Genomic DNA, 21,361 nt, shown 5'->3' on the forward strand with positions numbered 1-21,361 from the left:
GCAAAATTGAAAAATGTCATATATTTTAATGGGAATTTGTTGCAGTAAGTTTCTTTTCACTTAAATATTGCTTTAAATTAAAAAAAGAATAAAAAATCAGAAAAAAATTGAAAAAAAAAATTTCCACTCGAAAATTTCATAAGGCTTACCCCTTGCCATTTTTTTGAGAAATTTTGCAAAAAAAATTAAATTGATTAATTTTAATGCCAATTGGTGCAAATAAGTTTATTTTCACTCAAATAATGCTTTAATTTACAAACAAAAATAAAAAATCAGAAAAAAATAAAACAAATATAAAAATTTGAAAATTTCATAAGGTTCATTTTTGCATCAAGTTTTGCTTATAACTCGGTTGGTATACAACGGATCGCCAATCTTTAACCTGTGGCCGATAGATGGCACCAATGGCTACATTATCTTCTTGGACGGCCATGCCCTCAGATGTCTGTGCCAGAAGTTATTGGAGGAACCAAGTTCCTTACCCTGTTTGAGAAAATATAAAATTTTCCTCATTTTTGCACAAAGTTTTGCCTGTAACTCGGTCGGTATCCAACGGATCGCCAATCTTTAACCTGTGGTCGATAGATGGCACCAATGGCTACATTTTCTTCTTGGACGGCTATGCCCTCAGATGTCTGTGCCAGAAGTTATTGGAGGAACCAAGTTCCTTACCCTGTTTGAGAAAATATAAAATTTTCCTCATTTTTGCACCAAGTTTTGCCTGTAACTCGGTCGGTATCCAACGGATCGCCAATCTTTAACCTGTGGTCGATAGATGGCACCAATGGCTACATTATCTTCTTGGACGGCCATGCCCTCATATGCCTGTGCCAGAAGTTATTCGAGGAATCAAGTTCCTTACCCTATTTGAGAAAATGTAAAATTTTTCTCATTTTTGAGTAATTTAGCAAAATTGAAAAATGTCATATATTTTAATGGGAATTTGTTGCAGTAAGTTTCTTTTCACTTAAATATTGCTTTAAATTAAAAAAAGAATAAAAAATCAGAAAAAAATTCAAAAAAAATTTCCACTCGAAAATTTCATAAGGCTTACCCCTTGCCATTTTTTTGAGAAATTTTGCAAAAAAAATTAAATTGATTAATTTTAATGCCAATTGGTGACAATAAGTTTATTTTCACTCAAATAATGCTTTAATTTACAAACAAAAATAAAAAATCAGATTTTTTTTTTTATTGGTTAGAACGGCCTGGCCGTATCAAGACTTATTTTAACACGTAGCAGGATAGTCAGTCCATGCTACGGGGAGACGGTACGGATGGGATTTGAACCCGGTCCAGCCGTGTGGACTGGCGCCGTTTATCAAATACACCACCGGGCCGTCCCTAAAAAAAAATCAGATAAAAATAAAACAAATATAAAAATTTGAAAATTTCAAAAGGTTCATTTTTGCATCAAGTTTTGCCTATAACTCGATCAGTATCCAACAGATCGCCAATCTTTATCTGTGGTCGATAGATGGCACCAATGGCTACATTTTCTTCTTGGACGGCCATGCCCTCATATGCCTGTGCCAGAAGTTATTCGAGGAATCAAGTTCCTTACCCTGTTTGAGAAAATGTAAAATTTTCCTCATTTTTGAGTAATTTAGCAAAATTGAAAAATGTCATATATTTTAATGGGAATTTGTTGCAGTAAGTTTCTTTTCACTTAAATATTGCTTTAAATTAAAAAAAGAATAAAAAATCAGAAAAAATTTAAAAAAAAATTTCCACTCGAAAATTTCTTAAGGCTTACCCCTTATCATTTTTTTGAGAAATTTTGCAAAAAAAAATAAATTGATTAATTTTAATGCCAATTGGTGCCAATAAGTTTATTTTCACTCAAATAATGCTTTAAATTAAAAAAAATTATAAAAAATCAGATAAAAATAAAAAAAATATAAAAATTTGAAAATTTCAAAAGATTCATTTTTGCATCAAGTTTTGCCTATAACTCGGTTGGTATCACACGGATCGCCAATCTTTAACCTGTGGCCGATAGGTGGTACCAATGGCTACATTTTCTTCTTGGACAGCCATGCCCTCAGATGTCTGTGCCAGAAGTTATTCGAGGAACCAAGTTCCTTACCCTGTTTGAGAAAATATAAAATTTTCCTCATTTTTGCACAAAGTTTTGCCTGTAACTCGGTCGGTATCCAACGGATCGCCAATCTTTAACCTGTGGTCGATAGATGGCACCAATGGCTACATTTTCTTCTTGGACGGCCATGCCCTCATATGACTGTGCCAGAAGTTATTTGAGGAATCAAGTTCCTTACCCTGTTTGAGAAAATATAAAATTTTCCTCATTTTTGAGTAATTTAGCAAAATTGAAAAATGTCATATATTTTATTGGGAATTTGTTGCAGTAAGTTTCTTTTCACTTAAATATTACTTTAAATTAAAAAAAGAATAAAAAATCAGAAAAAATTTAAAAAAAAATTTCCACTCGAAAATTTCATAAGGCTTACCCCTTACCATTTTTTTGAGAAATTTTGCAAAAAAAATTAAATTGATTAATTTTAATGCCAATTGGTGCCAATACGTTTATTTTCACTCAAATAATGCTTTAAATTAAAAAAAATAATAAAAAATTAGATAAAAATTAAAAAAAAATAAAAATTTGAAAATTTCAAAGGATTCATTTTTGCATCAACTTTTGCCTATAACTCGGTTGGTATCCAACGGATCGCCAATCTTTAACCTGTGGTCAATAGGTGGTACCAATGGCTACATTTTCTTCTTGGACGGCCATGCCCTCAGATGTCTGTGCCAGAAGTTATTGGAGGAACCAAGTTCCTTACCCTGTTTGAGAAAATATAAAATTTTCCTCATTTTTGCACAAAGTTTTGCCTGTAACTCGGTCGGTATCCAACGGATCGCCAATCTTTAACCTGTGGTCGATAGATGGCACCAATGGCTACATTTTCTTCTTGGACGGCCATGCCCTCAGATGTCTGTGCCAGAAGTTATTGGAGGAACCAAGTTCCTTACCCTGTTTGAGAAAATATAAAATTTTCCTCATTTTTGCACCAAGTTTTGCCTGTAACTCGGTCGGTATCCAACGGATCGCCAATCTTTAACCTGTGGTCGATAGATGGCACCAATGGCTACATTTTCTTCTTGGACGGCCATGCCCTCATATGCATGTGCCAGAAGTTATTCGAGGAATCAAGTTCCTTACCCTGTTTGAGAAAATGTAAAATTTTCCTCATTTTTGAGTAATTTAGCAAAATTGAAAAATGTCATATATTTTAATGGGAATTTGTTGCAGTAAGTTTCTTTTCACTTAAATATTGCTTTAAATTAAAAAAAGAATAAAAAATCAGAAAAAATTTCAAAAAAAATTTCTACTCGAAAATTTCATAAGGCTTACCCCTTGCCATTTTTTTGAGAAATTTTGCAAAAAAAATTAAATTGATTTATTTTAATGCCAATTGGCCAATAAGTTTATTTTCACTCAAATAATGCTTTAAATTAAAAAAAATCAGAAAAAATTAAAAAAAAATATAAAAATTTGAAAATTTCAAATGGTTCATTTTTGCATCAAGTTTTGCCTATAACTCGGTCGGTATCCAACGGATCGCCAATCTTTAACCTGTGGTCGATAGATGGCACCAATAGCTACATTTTCTTCTTGCACGGCCATGCCCTCAGATGTCTGTGCCAGAAGTTATTCGAGGAATCAAGTTCCTTACCCTGTTTGAGAAAATGTAAAATTTTCCTCATTTTTGCATCAAGTTTTGCCTATAACTCGGTTGGTATCCAACGGATCGCCAATCTTTAACCTGTGGTCGATAGGTGGTACCAATGGCTACATTATGTTCTTGGACGGCCATGCCCTCAGATGTCTGTGCCAGAAGTTTTTGGAGGAACCAAGTTCCTTACCCTGTTTGAGAAAATGTAAAATTTTCCTCATTTTTGCATCAAGTTTTGCCTATAACTCGGTCGGTATCCAACAGATCGCCAATCTTTAACCTGTCGTCGATAGATGGCACCAATTTTTTTTTTTTTTTTTTTTTTTGTAAAAATGTTTATTAAAAAAGAAAAGAAAGAGAAAATTTAACTTATGTACTATAATGGCTACATTTTCTTCTTGGACGGCCATGCCCTCAGATGTCTGTGCCAGAAGTTATTCGAGGAATCAAGTTCCTTACCCTGTTTGAGAAAATGTAAAATTTTCCTCATTTTTGCATCAAGTTTTGCCTATAACTCGGTCGGTATCCAACGGATCGCCAATCTTTAACCTGTGGTCGATAGATGGCACCAATGGCTACATTTTCTTCTTGGACGGCCATGCCCTCAGATGTCTGTGCCAGAAGTTATTCGAGGAATCAAGTTCCTTACCCTGTTTAAGAAAATGTAAAATTTTCCTCATTTTTGCATCAAGTTTTGCCTGTAACTCGGTTGGTATCCAACGGATCGCCAATCTTTAACCTGTGGTCGATAGATGGCACCAATGGCTACATTTTCTTCTTGGACGGCCATGCCCTCATATGCCTGTGCCAGAAGTTATTTTAGGAATCAAGTTCCTTACCCTGTTTGAGAAAATATAAAATTTTCCTCATTTTTGAGTAATTTAGCAAAATTGAAAAATGTCATATATTTTATTGGGAATTTGTTGCAGTAAGTTTCTTTTCACTTAAATATTACTTTAAATTAAAAAAAGAATAAAAAATCAGAAAAAATTTAAAAAAAAATTTCCACTCGAAAATTTCATAAGGCTTACCCCTTACCATTTTTTTGAGAAATTTTGCAAAAAAAATTAAATTGATTAATTTTAATGCCAATTGGTGCCAATACGTTTATTTTCACTCAAATAATGCTTTAAATTAAAAAAAAATAATAAAAAATTAGATAAAAATTAAAAAAAAATAAAAATTTGAAAATTTCAAAGGATTCATTTTTGCATCAAGTTTTGCCTATAACTCGGTTGGTATCCAACGGATCGCCAATCTTTAACCTGTGGTCAATAGGTGGTACCAATGGCTACATTTTCTTCTTGGACGGCCATGCCCTCAGATGTCTGTGCCAGAAGTTATTGGAGGAACCAAGTTCCTTACCCTGTTTGAGAAAATATAAAATTTTCCTCATTTTTGCACAAAGTTTTGCCTGTAACTCGGTCGGTATCCAACGGATCGCCAATCTTTAACCTGTGGTCGATAGATGGCACCAATGGCTACATTTTCTTCTTGGACGGCCATGCCCTCAGATGTCTGTGCCAGAAGTTATTGGAGGAACCAAGTTCCTTACCCTGTTTGAGAAAATATAAAATTTTCCTCATTTTTGCACCAAGTTTTGCCTGTAACTCGGTCGGTATCCAACGGATCGCCAATCTTTAACCTGTGGTCGATAGATGGCACCAATGGCTACATTTTCTTCTTGGACGGCCATGCCCTCATATGCATGTGCCAGAAGTTATTCGAGGAATCAAGTTCCTTACCCTATTTGAGAAAATGTAAAATTTTCCTCATTTTTGAGTAATTTAGCAAAATTGAAAAATGTCATATATTTTAATGGGAATTTGTTGCAGTAAGTTTCTTTTCACTTAAATATTGCTTTAAATTAAAAAAAGAATAAAAAATCAGAAAAAATTTCAAAAAAAATTTCTACTCGAAAATTTCATAAGGCTTACCCCTTGCCATTTTTTTGAGAAATTTTGCAAAAAAAATTAAATTGATTTATTTTAATGCCAATTGGCCAATAAGTTTATTTTCACTCAAATAATGCTTTAAATTAAAAAAAATCAGAAAAAATTAAAAAAAAATATAAAAATTTGAAAATTTCAAATGGTTCATTTTTGCATCAAGTTTTGCCTATAACTCGGTCGGTATCCAACGGATCGCCAATCTTTAACCTGTGGTCGATAGATGGCACCAATAGCTACATTTTCTTCTTGCACGGCCATGCCCTCAGATGTCTGTGCCAGAAGTTATTCGAGGAACCAAGTTCCTTACCCTGTTTGAGAAAATGTAAAATTTTCCTCATTTTTGCATCAAGTTTTGCCTATAACTCGGTCGGTATCCAACGGATCGCCAATCTTTAACCTGTGGTCGATAGATGGCACCAATGGCTACATTTTCTTCTTGGACGGCCATGCCCTCAGATGTCTGTGCCAGAAGTTATTCGAGGAATCAAGTTCCTTACCCTGTTTAAGAAAATGTAAAATTTTCCTCATTTTTGCATCAAGTTTTGCCTGTAACTCGGTTGGTATCCAACGGATCGCCAATCTTTAATCTGTGGTCGATAGGTGGTACCAATGGCTACATTATGTTCTTGGACGGCCATGCCCTCAGATGTCTGTGCCAGAAGTTTTTGGAGGAACCAAGTTCCTTACCCTGTTTGAGAAAATGTAAAATTTTCCTCATTTTTGCATCAAGTTTTGCCTATAACTCGGTCGGTATCCAACAGATCGCCAATCTTTAACCTGTCGTCGATAGATGGCACCAATTTTTTTTTTTTTTTTTTTTTTTTTGTAAAAATGTTTATTAAAAAAGAAAAGAAAGAGAAAATTTAACTTATGTACTATAATGGCTACATTTTCTTCTTGGACGGCCATGCCCTCAGATGTCTGTGCCAGAAGTTATTCGAGGAATCAAGTTCCTTACCCTGTTTGAGAAAATGTAAAATTTTCCTCATTTTTGCATCAAGTTTTGCCTATAACTCGGTCGGTATCCAACGGATTGCCAATCTTTAACCTGTGGTCGATAGATGGCACCAATGGCTACATTTTCTTCTTGGACGGCCATGCCCTCAGATGTCTGTGCCAGAAGTTATTCGAGGAATCAAGTTCCTTACCCTGTTTAAGAAAATGTAAAATTTTCCTCATTTTTGCATCAAGTTTTGCCTGTAACTCGGTTGGTATCCAACGGATCGCCAATCTTTAACCTGTGGTCGATAGATGGCACCAATGGCTACATTTTCTTCTTGGACGGCCATGCCCTCATATGCCTGTGCCAGAAGTTATTTTAGGAATCAAGTTCCTTACCCTGTTTGAGAAAATATAAAATTTTCCTCATTTTTGAGTAATTTAGCAAAATTGAAAAATGTCATATATTTTATTGGGAATTTGTTGCAGTAAGTTTCTTTTCACTTAAATATTACTTTAAATTAAAAAAAGAATAAAAAATCAGAAAAAATTTAAAAAAAAATTTCCACTCGAAAATTTCATAAGGCTTACCCCTTACCATTTTTTTGAGAAATTTTGCAAAAAAAAATTAAATTGATTAATTTTAATGCCAATTGGTGCCAATACGTTTATTTTCACTCAAATAATGCTTTAAATTAAAAAAAATAATAAAAAATTAGATAAAAATTAAAAAAAAATAAAAATTTGAAAATTTCAAAGGATTCATTTTTGCATCAAGTTTTGCCTATAACTCGGTTGGTATCCAACGGATCGCCAATCTTTAACCTGTGGTCAATAGGTGGTACCAATGGCTACATTTTCTTCTTGGACGGCCATGCCCTCAGATGTCTGTGCCAGAAGTTATTCGAGGAACCAAGTTCCTTACCCTGTTTGAGAAAATGTAAAATTTTCCTCATTTTTGCACAAAGTTTTGCCTGTAACTCGGTCGGTATCCAACGGATCGCCAATCTTTAACCTGTGGTCGATAGATGGCACCAATGGCTACATTTTCTTCTTGGACGGCCATGCCCTCAGATGTCTGTGCCAGAAGTTATTGGAGGAACCAAGTTCCTTACCCTGTTTGAGAAAATATAAAATTTTCCTCATTTTTGCACCAAGTTTTGCCTGTAACTCGGTCGGTATCCAACGGATCGCCAATCTTTAACCTGTGGTCGATAGATGGCACCAATGGCTACATTTTCTTCTTGGACGGCCATGCCCTCATATGCCTGTGCCAGAAGTTATTCGAGGAATCAAGTTCCTTACCCTGTTTGAGAAAATGTAAAATTTTTCTCATTTTTGAGTAATTTAGCAAAATTGAAAAATGCCATATATTTTAATGGGAATTTGTTGCAGTAAGTTTCTTTTCACTTAAATATTGCTTTAAGTTAAAAAAAGAATAAAAAATCAGAAAAAATTTAAAAAAAAATTTCCACTCGAAAATTTCATAAGGCTTACCCCTTGCCATTTTTTTGAGAAATTTTGCAAAAAAATTTAAATTGATTAATTTTAATGCCATTTGGCCAATAAGTTTATTTTCACTCAAATAATGCTTTAAATTAAAAAAAAATCAGAAAAAATTAAAAAAAAATATAAAAATTTGAAAATTTCAAATGGTTCATTTTTGCACCAAGTTTTGCCTATATCTCGGTCGGTATCCAACGGATCGCCAATCTTTAACCTGTGGTCGATAGATGGCACCAATGGCTACATTTTCTTCTTGGACGGCCATGCCCTCATTTGCTGTGCCAGAAGTTATTCGAGGAATCAAGTTCCTTACCCTGTTTGAGAAAATGTAAAATTTTCCTCATTTTTGAGTAATTTAGCAAAATTGAAAAATGTCATATATTTTAATGGGAATTTGTTGCAGTAAGTTTCTTTTCACTTAAATATTGCTTTAAATTAAAAAAAGAATAAAAGATCAGAAAAAATTTAAAAAAAAAATTTCCACTCGAAAATTTCATAAGGCTTACCCCTTGCCATTTTTTTGAGCAATTTTGCAAAAAAAATTAAATTGATTAATTTTAATGCCAATTGGTGACAATAAGTTTATTTTCACTCAAATAATGCTTTAATTTACAAACAAAAATAAAAAATCAGAAAAAAATAAAACAAATATAAAAATTTGAAAATTTCAAAAGGTTCATTTTTGCATCAAGTTTTGCTTATAACTCGATCAGTATCCAACAGATCGCCAATCTTTAACCTGTCGTCGATAGATGGCACCAATGGCTACATTATGTTCTTGGACGGCCATGCCCTCAGATGTCTGTGCCAGAAGTTATTCGAGGAACCAAGTTCCTTATCCTGTTTGAGAAAATATAAAATTTTCCTCATTTTTGCACCAAGTTTTGCCTGTAACTCGGTCGGTATCCAACGGATCGCCAATCTTCAACCTGTGGTCGATAGATGGCACCAATGGCTACATTTTCTTCTTGAACGGCCATGCCCTCAGATGTCTGTGCCAGAAGTTATTCGAGTTCCCTACCCTGTTTGAGAAAATGTAAAATTTTCCTCATTTTTGCACCAAGTTTTCCCTATAACTCGGTCGGTATCCAACAGATCGCCAATCTTTAACCTGTCGTCGATAGATGGCACCAATGGCTACATTATCTTCTTGGACGGCCATGCCCTCAGATGTCTGTGCCAGAAGTTATTGGAGGAACCAAGTTCCTTACCCTGTTTGAGAAAATGTAAAATTTTCCTCATTTTTGCATCAAGTTTTGCCTATAACTCGGTTGGTATCCAACGGATCGCCAATCTTTAACCTGTGGTCGATAGGTGGTACCAATGGCTACATTATGCTGTTGGACGGCCATTCCCTCAGATGTCTGTGCCAGAAGTTATTCGAGGAACCAAGTTCCATACCCTGTTTGAGAAAATGTAAAATTTTCCTCCTTTTTGAGTAATTTAGCAAAATTGAAAAATGTCATATAGTTTAATGGGAATTTGTTGCAGTAAGTTTCTTTTCACTTAAATATTTCTTTAAATTAAAAAAGAATAAAAGATCAGAAAATAAAATTTAAAAAAATTTCCACTCGAAAATGTCATAAGGCTTACCCCTTGCCATTTTTTTGAGAAATTTTGCAAAAAAAATTAAATTGATTTATTTTAATGCCAATTGGGGCAAATAAGTTTATTTTCACTCAAATAATGATTTAAATTAAAAAAAATATATAAAATCAGAAAAAAATAAAAAAAATATAAAAACTTGAAAATTTCAAAAGTTTCATTTTTGCATCAACTTTTGCCTATAACTCGGTCGGTATCCAACAGATCGCCAATCTTTAACCTGTGGTCGATAGGTGGTACCAATGGCTACATTATGTTCTTGGACGGCCATGCCCTCAGATGTCTGTGCCAGAAGTTATTCGAGGAACCAAGTTCCTTACCCTGTTTGAGAAAATGTAAAATTTTCCTCATTTTTGCACCAAGTTTTGCCTATAACTCGATCGGTATCCAACAGATCGCCAATTTATAACCTGTGGTCGATAAATGACATCAAGGGCTACATTTTCTTCTTGGACGGTCTTGCCCTCAGATGTCTGTGCCAGAAGTTATTCGAGGAACCAAGTTCCTTACCCTGTTTGAGAAAATGTAAAATTTTCCTCATTTTTGCATCAAGTTTTGCCTATAACTCGGTTGGTATCCAACGGATCGCCAATCTTTAACCTGTGGTCGATAGGTGGTACCAATGGCTACATTATGTTCTTGGACGGCCATGCCCTCAGATGTCTGTGCCAGAAGTTTTTGGAGGAACCAAGTTCCTTACCCTGTTTGAGAAAATATAAAATTTTCCTCATTTTTGGGTAATTTAGCAAAATTGAAAAATGTCATATATTTTAATGGGTATTTGTTGCAGTAAGTTTCTTTTCACTTAAATATTGCTTTAAATTAAAAAAAGAATAAAAAATCAGAAAAAAATTAAGAAAAAATTTCCACTCGAAAATTTCATAAGGCTTACCCCTTGCCATTTTTTTGAGAAATTTTGCAAAAAAATTAAATTGATTAATTTTAATGCCAATTGGTGACAATATGTATATTTTCACTCAAATAATGCTTTAATTTACAAACAAAAATAAAAAATCAGATAAAAATAAAACAAATATAAAAATTTGAAAATTTCAAAGGGTTCATTTTTGTATCAAGCTTTGCCTATAACTAAGTCAGTATCCAACAGATCGCCAATCTTTAGCCTGTGGTCGATAGATGGCACCAATGGCTACATTATCTTCTTGGACGGCCATGCCCTCATATGCCTGTGCCAGAAGTTATTCGAGGAATCAAGTTCCTTACCCTGTTTGAGAAAATGTAAAATTTTCCTCATTTTTGCACCAAGTTTTGCTTATAACTCGGTCGGTATCCAACGGATCGCCAATCTTTAACCTGTGGTCGATAGATGGTACCAATGGCTACATTTTCTTCTTGGACGGCCATGCCCTCAGATGTCTGTGCCAGAAGTTATTCGAGTTCCTTACCCTGTTTGAGAAAATGTAAAATTTTCCTCATTTTTGCACCAAGTTTTGCCTATAACTCGGTCGGTATCCAACAGATCGCCAATCTTTAACCTGTCGTCGATAGATGGCACCAATGGCTACATTTTCTTCTTGGACGGCCATGCCCTCAGATGTCTGTGCCAGAAGTTATTGGAGGAACCAAGTTCCTTACCCTGTTTGAGAAAATGTAAAATTTTCCTCATTTTTGAGTAATTTAGCAAAATTGAAAAATGTCATATATTTTAATGGGAATTTGTTGCAGTAAGTTTCTTTTCACTTAAATATTGCTTTAAATTAAAAAAAGAATAAAAAATCAGAAAAAATTTAAAAAAAAATTTCCACTCGAAAATTTCATAAGGCTTACCCCTTACCATTTTTTTGAGAAATTTTGCAAAAAAAATTAAATTGATTTATTTTAATGCCAATTGGTGACAATAAGTTTATTTTCACTCAAATAATGCTTTAATTTACAAACAAAAATAAAAATCAGAAAAAAATAAAACAAATTTAAAAATTCGAAAATTTCAAAAGGTTCATTTTTGCATCAAGTTTTGCCTATAACTCGGTCAGTATCCAACAGATCGCCAATCTTTATCTGTGGTCGATAGATGGCACCAATGGCTACATTTTCTTCTTGGACGGCCATGCCCTCAGATGTCTGTGCCAGAAGTTATTCGAGGAACCAAGTTCCTTACCCTGTTTGAGAAAATGTAAAATTTTCCTCATTTTTGCACAAAGTTTTGCCTGTAACTCGGTCGGTATCCAACGGATCACCAATCTTTAACCTGTGGTCGATAGATGGCACCAATGGCTACATTTTCTTCTTGGACGGCCATGCCCTCATATGCCTGTGCCAGAAGTTATTGGAGGAACCAAGTTCCTTACCCTGTTTGAGAAAATATAAAATTTTCCTCATTTTTGCACCAAGTTTTGCCTGTAACTCGGTCGGTATCCAACGGATCGCCAATCTTTAACCTGTGGTCGATAGATGGCACCAATGGCTACATTTTCTTCTTGGACGGCCATGCCCTCATATGCCTGTGCCAGAAGTTATTTGAGGAATCAAGTTCCTTACCCTGTTTGAGAAAATATAAAATTTTCCTCATTTTTGAGTAATTTAGCAAAATTGAAAAATGTCATATATTTTAATGGGAATTTGTTGCAGTAAGTTTCTTTTCACTTAAATATTGCTTTAAATTAAAAAAAGAATAAAAAATCAGAAAAAATTTAAAAAAAAATTTCCACTCGAAAATTTCATAAGGCTTACCCCTTGCCATTTTTTTGAGAAATTTTGCAAAAAAAATTAAATTGATTAATTTTAATGCCAATTGGTGACAATAAGTTTATTTTCACTCAAATAATGCTTTAATTTACAAACAAAAATAAAAAATCAGATTTTTTTTTTTATTGGTTAGAACGGCCTGGCCGTATCAAGACTTATTTTAACACGTAGCAGGATAGTCAGTCCATGCTACGGGAAGACGGTACGGATGGGATTTGAACCCGGTCCGGCCTTGTGGACTGGCGCCGTTTATCAAATACACCACCGGGCCGTCCCTAAAAAAAAATCAGATAAAAATAAAACAAATATAAAAATTTGAAAATTTCAAAAGGTTCATTTTTGCATCAAGTTTTGCCTATAACTCGATCAGTATCCAACAGATCGCCAATCTTTATCTGTGGTCGATAGATGGCACCAATGGCTACATTTTCTTCTTGGACGGCCATGCCCTCATATGCCTGTGCCAGAAGTTATTCGAGGAATCAAGTTCCTTACCCTGTTTGAGAAAATGTAAAATTTTCCTCATTTTTGAGTAATTTAGCAAAATTGAAAAATGTCTTATATTTTAATGGGAATTTGTTGCAGTAAGTTTCTTTTCACTTAAATATTGCTTTAAATTAAAAAAAGAATAAAAAATCAGAAAAAATTTAAAAAAAACTTTCCACTCGAAAGTTTCATAAGGCTTACCCCTTACCATTTTTTTGAGAAATTTTGCAAAAAAAAATAAATTGATTAATTTTAATGCCAATTGGTGCCAATAAGTTTATTTTCACTCAAATAATGCTTTAGATTAAAAAAAATTATAAAAAATCAGATAAAAATAAAAAAAATATAAAAATTTGAAAATTTCAAAAGATTCATTTTTGCATCAAGTTTTGCCTATAACTCGGTTGGTATCACACGGATCGCCAATCTTTAACCTGTGGCCGATAGGTGGTACCAATGGCTACATTTTCTTCTTGGACAGCCATGCCCTCAGATGTCTGTGCCAGAAGTTATTCGAGGAATCAAGTTCCTTACCCTGTTTGAGAAAATATAAAATTTTCCTCATTTTTGCACAAAGTTTTGCCTGTAACTCGGTCGGTATCCAACGGATCACCAATCTTTAACCTGTGGTCGATAGATGGCACCAATGGCTACATTTTCTTCTTGGACGGCCATGCCCTCATATGCCTGTGCCAGAAGTTATTTGAGGAATCAAGTTCCTTACCCTGTTTGAGAAAATATAAAATTTTCCTCATTTTTGAGTAATTTAGCAAAATTGAAAAATGTCATATATTTTATTGGGAATTTGTTGCAGTAAGTTTCTTTTCACTTAAATATTGCTTTAAATTTAAAAAAGAATAAAAAATCAGAAAAAATTTAAAAAAAAATTTCCACTCGAAAATTTCATAAGGCTTACCCCTTACCATTTTTTTGAGAAATTTTGCAAAAAAAATTAAATTGATTAATTTTAATGCCAATTGGTGCCAATACGTTTATTTTCACTCAAATAATGCTTTAAATTAAAAAAAATAATAAAAAATTAGATAAAAATTAAAAAAAAATAAAAATTTGAAAATTTCAAAGGATTCATTTTTGCATCAACTTTTGCCTATAACTCGGTTGGTATCCAACGGATCGCCAATCTTTAACCTGTGGTCAATAGGTGGTACCAATGGCTACATTTTCTTCTTGAACGGCCATGCCCTCAGATGTCTGTGCCAGAAGTTATTGGAGGAACCAAGTTCCTTACCCTGTTTGAGAAAATATAAAATTTTCCTCATTTTTGCACAAAGTTTTGCCTGTAACTCGGTCGGTATCCAACGGATCGCCAATCTTTAACCTGTGGTCGATAGATGGCACCAATGGCTACATTTTCTTCTTGGACGGCCATGCCCTCAGATGTCTGTGCCAGAAGTTATTGGAGGAACCAAGTTCCTTACCCTGTTTGAGAAAATATAAAATTTTCCTCATTTTTGCACCAAGTTTTGCCTGTAACTCGGTCGGTATCCAACGGATCGCCAATCTTTAACCTGTGGTCGATAGATGGCACCAATGGCTACATTATCTTCTTGGACGGCCATGCCCTCATATGCCTGTGCCAGAAGTTATTCGAGGAATCAAGTTCCTTACCCTATTTGAGAAAATGTAAAATTTTCCTCATTTTTGAGTAATTTAGCAAAATTGAAAAATGTCATATATTTTAATGGGAATTTGTTGCAGTAAGTTTCTTTTCACTTAAATATTGCTTTAAATTAAAAAAAGAATAAAAAATCAGAAAAAAATTCAAAAAAAATTTCCACTCGAAAATTTCATAAGGCTTACCCCTTGCCATTTTTTTGAGAAATTTTGCAAAAAAAATTAAATTGATTAATTTTAATGCCAATTGGTGACAATAAGTTTATTTTCACTCAAATAATGCTTTAATTTACAAACAAAAATAAAAAATCAGATTTTTTTTTTATTGGTTAGAACGGCCTGGCCGTATCAAGACTTATTTTAACACGTAGCAGGATAGTCAGTCCATGCTACGGGGAGACGGTACGGATGGGATTTGAACCCGGTCCGGCCGTGTGGACTGGCGCCGTTTATCAAATACACCACCGGGCCGTCCCTAAAAAAAAATCAGATAAAAATAAAACAAATATAAAAATTTGAAAATTTCAAAAGGTTCATTTTTGCATCAAGTTTTGCCTATAACTCGATCAGTATCCAACAGATCGCCAATCTTTATCTGTGGTCGATAGATGGCACCAATGGCTACATTTTCTTCTTGGACGGCCATGCCCTCATATGCCTGTGCCAGAAGTTATTCGAGGAATCAAGTTCCTTACCCTGTTTGAGAAAATGTAAAATTTTCCTCATTTTTGAGTAATTTAGCAAAATTGAAAAATGTCATATATTTTAATGGGAATTTGTTGCAGTAAGTTTCTTTTCACTTAAATATTGCTTTAAATTAAAAAAAGAATAAAAAATCAGAAAAAATTTAAAAAAAAATTTCCACTCGAAAATTTCTTAAGGCTTACCCCTTACCATTTTTTTGAGAAATTTTGCAAAAAAAAATAAATTGATTAATTTTAATGCCAATTGGTGCCAATAAGTTTATTTTCACTCAAATAATGCTTTAAATTAAAAAAAATTATAAAAAATCAGATAAAAATAAAAAAAATATAAAAATTTGAAAATTTCAAAAGATTCATTTTTGCATCAAGTTTTGCCTATAACTCGGTTGGTATCACACGGATCGCCAATCTTTAACCTGTGGCCGATAGGTGGTACCAATGGCTACATTTTCTTCTTGGACAGCCATGCCCTCAGATGTCTGTGCCAGAAGTTATTCGAGGAACCAAGTTCCTTACCCTGTTTGAGAAAATATAAAATTTTCCTCATTTTTGCACAAAGTTTTGCCTGTAACTCGGTCGGTATCCAACGGATCGCCAATCTTTAACCTGTGGTCGATAGATGGCACCAATGGCTACATTTTCTTCTTGGACGGCCATGCCCTCAGATGTCTGTGCCAGAAGTTATTGGAGGAACCAAGTTCCTTACCCTGTTTGAGAAAATATAAAATTTTCCTCATTTTTGCACCAAGTTTTGCCTGTAACTCGGTCGGTATCCAACGGATCGCCAATCTTTAACCTGTGGTCGATAGATGGCACCAATGGCTACATTTTCTTCTTGGACGGCCATGCCCTCATATGCCTGTGCCAGAAGTTATTTGAGGAATCAAGTTCCTTACCCTGTTTGAGAAAATATAAAATTTTCCTCATTTTTGAGTAATTTAGCAAAATTGAAAAATGTCATATATTTTATTGGGAATTTGTTGCAGTAAGTTTCTTTTCACTTAAATATTACTTTAAATTAAAAAAAGTATAAAAAATCAGAAAAAAATTCAAAAAAAATTTCCACTCGAAAATTTCATAAGGCTTACCCCTTACCATTTTTTTGAGAAATTTTGCAAAAAAAATTAAATTGATTAATTTTAATGCCAATTGGTGCCAATACGTTTATTTTCACTCAAATAATGCTTTAAATTAAAAAAAATAATAAAAAATTAGATAAAAATTAAAAAAAAAATAAAAATTTGAAAATTTCAAAGGATTCATTTTTGCATCAAGTTTTGCCTATAACTCGGTTGGTATCCAACGGATCGCCAATCTTTAACCTGTGGTCAATAGGTGGTACCAATGGCTACATTTTCTTCTTGGACGGCCATGCCCTCAGATGTCTGTGCCAGAAGTTATTGGAGGAACCAAGTTCCTTACCCTGTTTGAGAAAATATAAAATTTTCCTCATTTTTGCACAAAGTTTTGCCTGTAACTCGGTCGGTATCCAACGGATCGCCAATCTTTAACCTGTGGTCGATAGATGGCACCAATGGCTACATTATCTTCTTGGACGGCCATGCCCTCAGATGTCTGTGCCAGAAGTTATTGGAGGAACCAAGTTCCTTACCCTGTTTGAGAAAATATAAAATTTTCCTCATTTTTGCACCAAGTTTTGCCTGTAACTCGGTCGGTATCCAACGGATCGCCAATCTTTAACCTGTGGTCGATAGATGGCACCAATGGCTACATTTTCTTCTTGGACGGCCATGCCCTCATATGCATGTGCCAGAAGTTATTCGAGGAATCAAGTTCCTTACCCTATTTGAGAAAATGTAAAATTTTCCTCATTTTTGAGTAATTTAGCAAAATTGAAAAATGTCATATATTTTAATGGGAATTTGTTGCAGTAAGTTTCTTTTCACTTAAATATTGCTTTAAATTAAAAAAAGAATAAAATATCAGAAAAAATTTCAAAAAAAATTTCTACTCGAAAATTTCATAAGGCTTACCCCTTGCCATTTTTTTGAGAAATTTTGCAAAAAAAATTAAATTGATTAATTTTAATGCCAATTGGCCAATAAGTTTATTTTCACTCAAATAATGCTTTAAATTAAAAAAAATCAGAAAAAATTAAAAAAAAATATAAAAATTTGAAAATTTCAAATGGTTCATTTTTGCATCAAGTTTTGCCTATAACTCGGTCGGTATCCAACGGATCGCCAATCTTTAACCTGTGGTCGATAGATGGCACCAATAGCTACATTTTCTTTTTGCACGGCCATGCCCTCAGATGTCTGTGCCAGAAGTTATTCGAGGAATCAAGTTCCTTACCCTGTTTGAGAAAATGTAAAATTTTCCTCATTTTTGCATCAAGTTTTGCCTATAGCTCGGTCGGTATCCAACGGATCGCCAATCTTTAACCTGTGGTCGATAGATGGCACCAATGGCTACATTTTCTTCTTGGACGGCCATGCCCTCAGATGTCTGTGCCAGAAGTTATTCGAGGAATCAAGTTCCTTACCCTGTTTAAGAAAATGTAAAATTTTCCTCATTTTTGCATCAAGTTTTGCCTGTAACTCGGTTGGTATCCAACGGATCGCCAATCTTTAACCTGTGGTCGATAGATGGCACCAATGGCTACATTTTCTTCTTGGACGGCCATGCCCTCATATGCCTGTGCCAGAAGTTATTCGAGGAATCAAGTTCCTTACCCTGTTTGAGAAAATGTAAAATTTTTCTCATTTTTGAGTAATTTAGCAAAATTGAAAAATGTCATATATTTTAATGGGAATTTGTTGCAGTAAGTTTCTTTTCACTTAAATATTGCTTTAAGTTAAAAAAAGAATAAAAAATCAGAAAAAATTTAAAAAAAAATTTCCACTCGAAAATTTCATAAGGCTTACCCCTTGCCATTTTTTTGAGAAATTTTGCAAAAAAATTTAAATTGATTAATTTTAATGCCATTTGGCCAATAAGTTTATTTTCACTCAAATAATGCTTTAAATTAAAAAAAAATCAGAAAAAAATAAAAAAAAATACAAAAATTTGAAAATTTCAAATGGTTCATTTTTGCACCAAGTTTTGCCTATAACTCGGTCGGTATCCAACGGATCGCCAATCTTTAACCTGTGGTCGATAGATGGCACCAATGGCTACATTTTCTTCTTGGACGGCCATGCCCTCATCTGCTGTGCCAGAAGTTATTCGAGGAATCAAGTTCCTTACCCTGTTTGAGAAAATGTAAAATTTTCCTCATTTTTGAGTAATTTAGCAAAATTGAAAAATGTCATATATTTTAATGGGAATTTGTTGCAGTAAGTTTCTTTTCACTTAAATATTGCTTTAAATTAAAAAAAGAATAAAAGATCAGAAAAAATTTAAAAAAAATTTCCACTCGAAAATTTCATAAGGCTTACCCCTTGCCATTTTTTTGAGCAATTTTGCAAAAAAATTTAAATTGATTAATTTTAATGCCAATTGGTGACAATAAGTTTATTTTCACTCAAATAATGCTTAAATTTACAAACAAAAATAAAAAATCACATAAAAATAAAACAAATATAAAAATTTGAAAATTTCAAAAGGTTCATTTTTGCATCAAGTTTTGCTTATAACTCGATCAGTATCCAACAGATCGCCAATCTTTAACCTGTCGTCGATAGATGGCACCAATGGCTACATTATGTTCTTGGACGGCCATGCCCTCAGATGTCTGTGCCAGAAGTTATTCGAGGAACCAAGTTCCTTATCCTGTTTGAGAAAATATAAAATTTTCCTCATTTTTGCACCAAGTTTTGCCTGTAACTCGGTCGGTATCCAACGGATCGCCAATCTTCAACCTGTGGTCGATAGATGGCACCAATGGCTACATTTTCTTCTTGAACGGCCATGCCCTCAGATGTCTGTGCCAGAAGTTATTCGAGTTCCCTACCCTGTTTGAGAAAATGTAAAATTTTCCTCATTTTTGCACCAAGTTTTCCCTATAACTCGGTCGGTATCCAACAGATCGCCAATTTATAACCTGTGGTCGATAAATGACATCAAGGGCTACATTTTCTTCTTCGACGGTCTTGCCCTCAGATGTCTGTGCCAGAAGTTATTCGAGGAACCAAGTTCCTTACCCTGTTTGAGAAAATGTAAAATTTTCCTCATTTTTGCATCAAGTTTTGCCTATAACTCGGTTGGTATCCAACGGATCGCCAATCTTTAACCTGTGGTCGATAGGTGGTACCAATGGCTACATTATGTTCTTGGACGGCCATTCCCTCAGATATCTGTGCCAGAAGTTATTGGAGGAACCAAGTTCCTTACCCTGTTTGAGAAAATATAAAATTTTCCTCATTTTTGAGTAATTTTGCAAAATTGAAAAATGTCATATATTTTAATGGGAATTTGTTGCAGTAAGTTTCTTTTCACTTAAATAGTGCTTTAAATTAAAAAAGAATAAAAGATCAGAAAAAAAAAATTTAAAAAAATTTCCACTCGAAAATTTCTTAAGGCTTACCCCTTGCCATTTTTTTTGAGAAATTTTGCAAAAAAAATTAAATTGATTAATTTTAATGCCAATTGGTGCAAATAAGTTTATTTTCCCTCAAATAATGCTTCAAATTAAAAAAAATATATAAAATCAGAAAAAAATAAAAAAAAATATAAAAATTTGAAAATTTCAGAAGGTTAATTTTTGCATCAAGTTTTGCCTATAACTCGGTCGGTATCCAACAGATCGCCAAACTTAAACCTGTGGTCGGTATATGGCACCAATGGCTACATTTTCTTCTTGGACGGCCATGCCCTCAGATGTCTGTGCCAGAAGTTATTCGAGGAACCAAGTTCCTTACCCTGTTTGAGAAAATGTAAAATTTTCCTCATTTTTGCACCAAGTTTTGCCTATAACTCGATCGGTATCCAACAGATCGCCAATTTATAACCTGTGGTCGATAAATGACATCAAGGGCTACATTTTCTTCTTCGACGGTCTTGCCCTCAGATGTCTGTGCCAGAAGTTATTCGAGGAACCAAGTTCCTTACCCTGTTTGAGAAAATGTAAAATTTTCCTCATTTTTGCATCAAGTTTTGCCTATAACTCGGTTGGTATCCAACGGATCGCCAATCTTTAACCTGTGGTCGATAGGTGGTACCAATGGCTACATTATGTTCTTGGACGGCCATGCCCTCAGATGTCTGTGCCAGAAGTTTTTGGAGGAACCAACTTCCTTACCCTGTTTGAGAAAATATAAAATTTTCCTCATTTTTGAGTAATTTAGCAAAATTGAAAAATGTCATATATTTTAATGGGTATTTGTTGCAGTAAGTTTCTTTTCACTTAAATATTGCTTTAAATTAAAAAAAGAATAAAAAATCAGAAAAAAATTAAGAAAAAATTTCCACTCGAAAATTTCATAAGGCTTACCCCTTGCCATTTTTTTGAGAAATTTTGCAAAAAAATTAAATTGATTAATTTTAATGCCAATTGGTGACAATATGTATATTTTCACTCAAATAATGCTTTAATTTACAAACAAAAATAAAAAATCAGATAAAAATAAAACAAATATAAAAATTTGAAAATTTCAAAGGGTTCATTTTTGTATCAAGCTTTGCCTATAACTCGGTCAGTATCCAACAGATCGCCAATCTTTAGCCTGTGGTCGATAGATGGCACCAATGGCTACATTATCTTCTTGGACGGCCATGCCCTCATATGCCTGTGCCAGAAGTTATTCGAGGAATCAAGTTCCTTACCCTGTTTGAGAAAATGTAAAATTTTCCTCATTTTTGCACCAAGTTTTGCTTATAACTCGGTCGGTATCCAACGGATCGCCAATCTTTAACCTGTGGTCGATAGATGGTACCAATGGCTACATTTTCTTCTTGGACGGCCATGCCCTCAGATGTCTGTGCCAGAAGTTATTCGAGTTCCTTACCCTGTTTGAGAAAATGTAAAATTTTCCTCATTTTTGCACCAAGTTTTGCCTATAACTCGGTCGGTATCCAACGGATCGCCAATCTTTAACCTGTGGTCGATAGATGGCACCAATGGCTACATTTTCTTCTTGGACGGCCATGCCCTCAGATGTCTGTGCCATAAGTTATTGGAGGAACCAATTTCCTTACCCTGTTTGAGAAAATGTAAAATTTTCCTCAT

The 21,361-nt window shown here is 34.0% G+C and overlaps 2 long non-coding RNA genes across 2 annotated transcripts; both read right to left on the reverse strand.

Annotated features, from left to right (window-relative positions):
- Positions 1 to 4,083: 4,083 nt before the first annotated feature.
- Positions 4,084 to 19,323, reverse strand: LOC125764382 (uncharacterized). Its single transcript, XR_007418456.1, has 4 exons — positions 19,238 to 19,323; positions 9,921 to 10,110; positions 9,025 to 9,396; positions 4,084 to 6,047 (listed from the first exon to the last, which is right to left on the reverse strand). It is a non-coding gene; the product is annotated as an uncharacterized LOC125764382 (long non-coding RNA).
- Positions 11,104 to 19,213, reverse strand: LOC125764384 (uncharacterized). Its single transcript, XR_007418459.1, has 3 exons — positions 19,056 to 19,213; positions 13,517 to 14,421; positions 11,104 to 11,196 (listed from the first exon to the last, which is right to left on the reverse strand). It is a non-coding gene; the product is annotated as an uncharacterized LOC125764384 (long non-coding RNA).
- Positions 19,324 to 21,361: the final 2,038 nt, after the last annotated feature.

Source organism: Anopheles funestus, chromosome 2RL, assembly GCF_943734845.2.
Source record: "Anopheles funestus chromosome 2RL, idAnoFuneDA-416_04, whole genome shotgun sequence".
Taxonomy (NCBI): Eukaryota; Metazoa; Arthropoda; class Insecta; order Diptera; family Culicidae; genus Anopheles; species Anopheles funestus.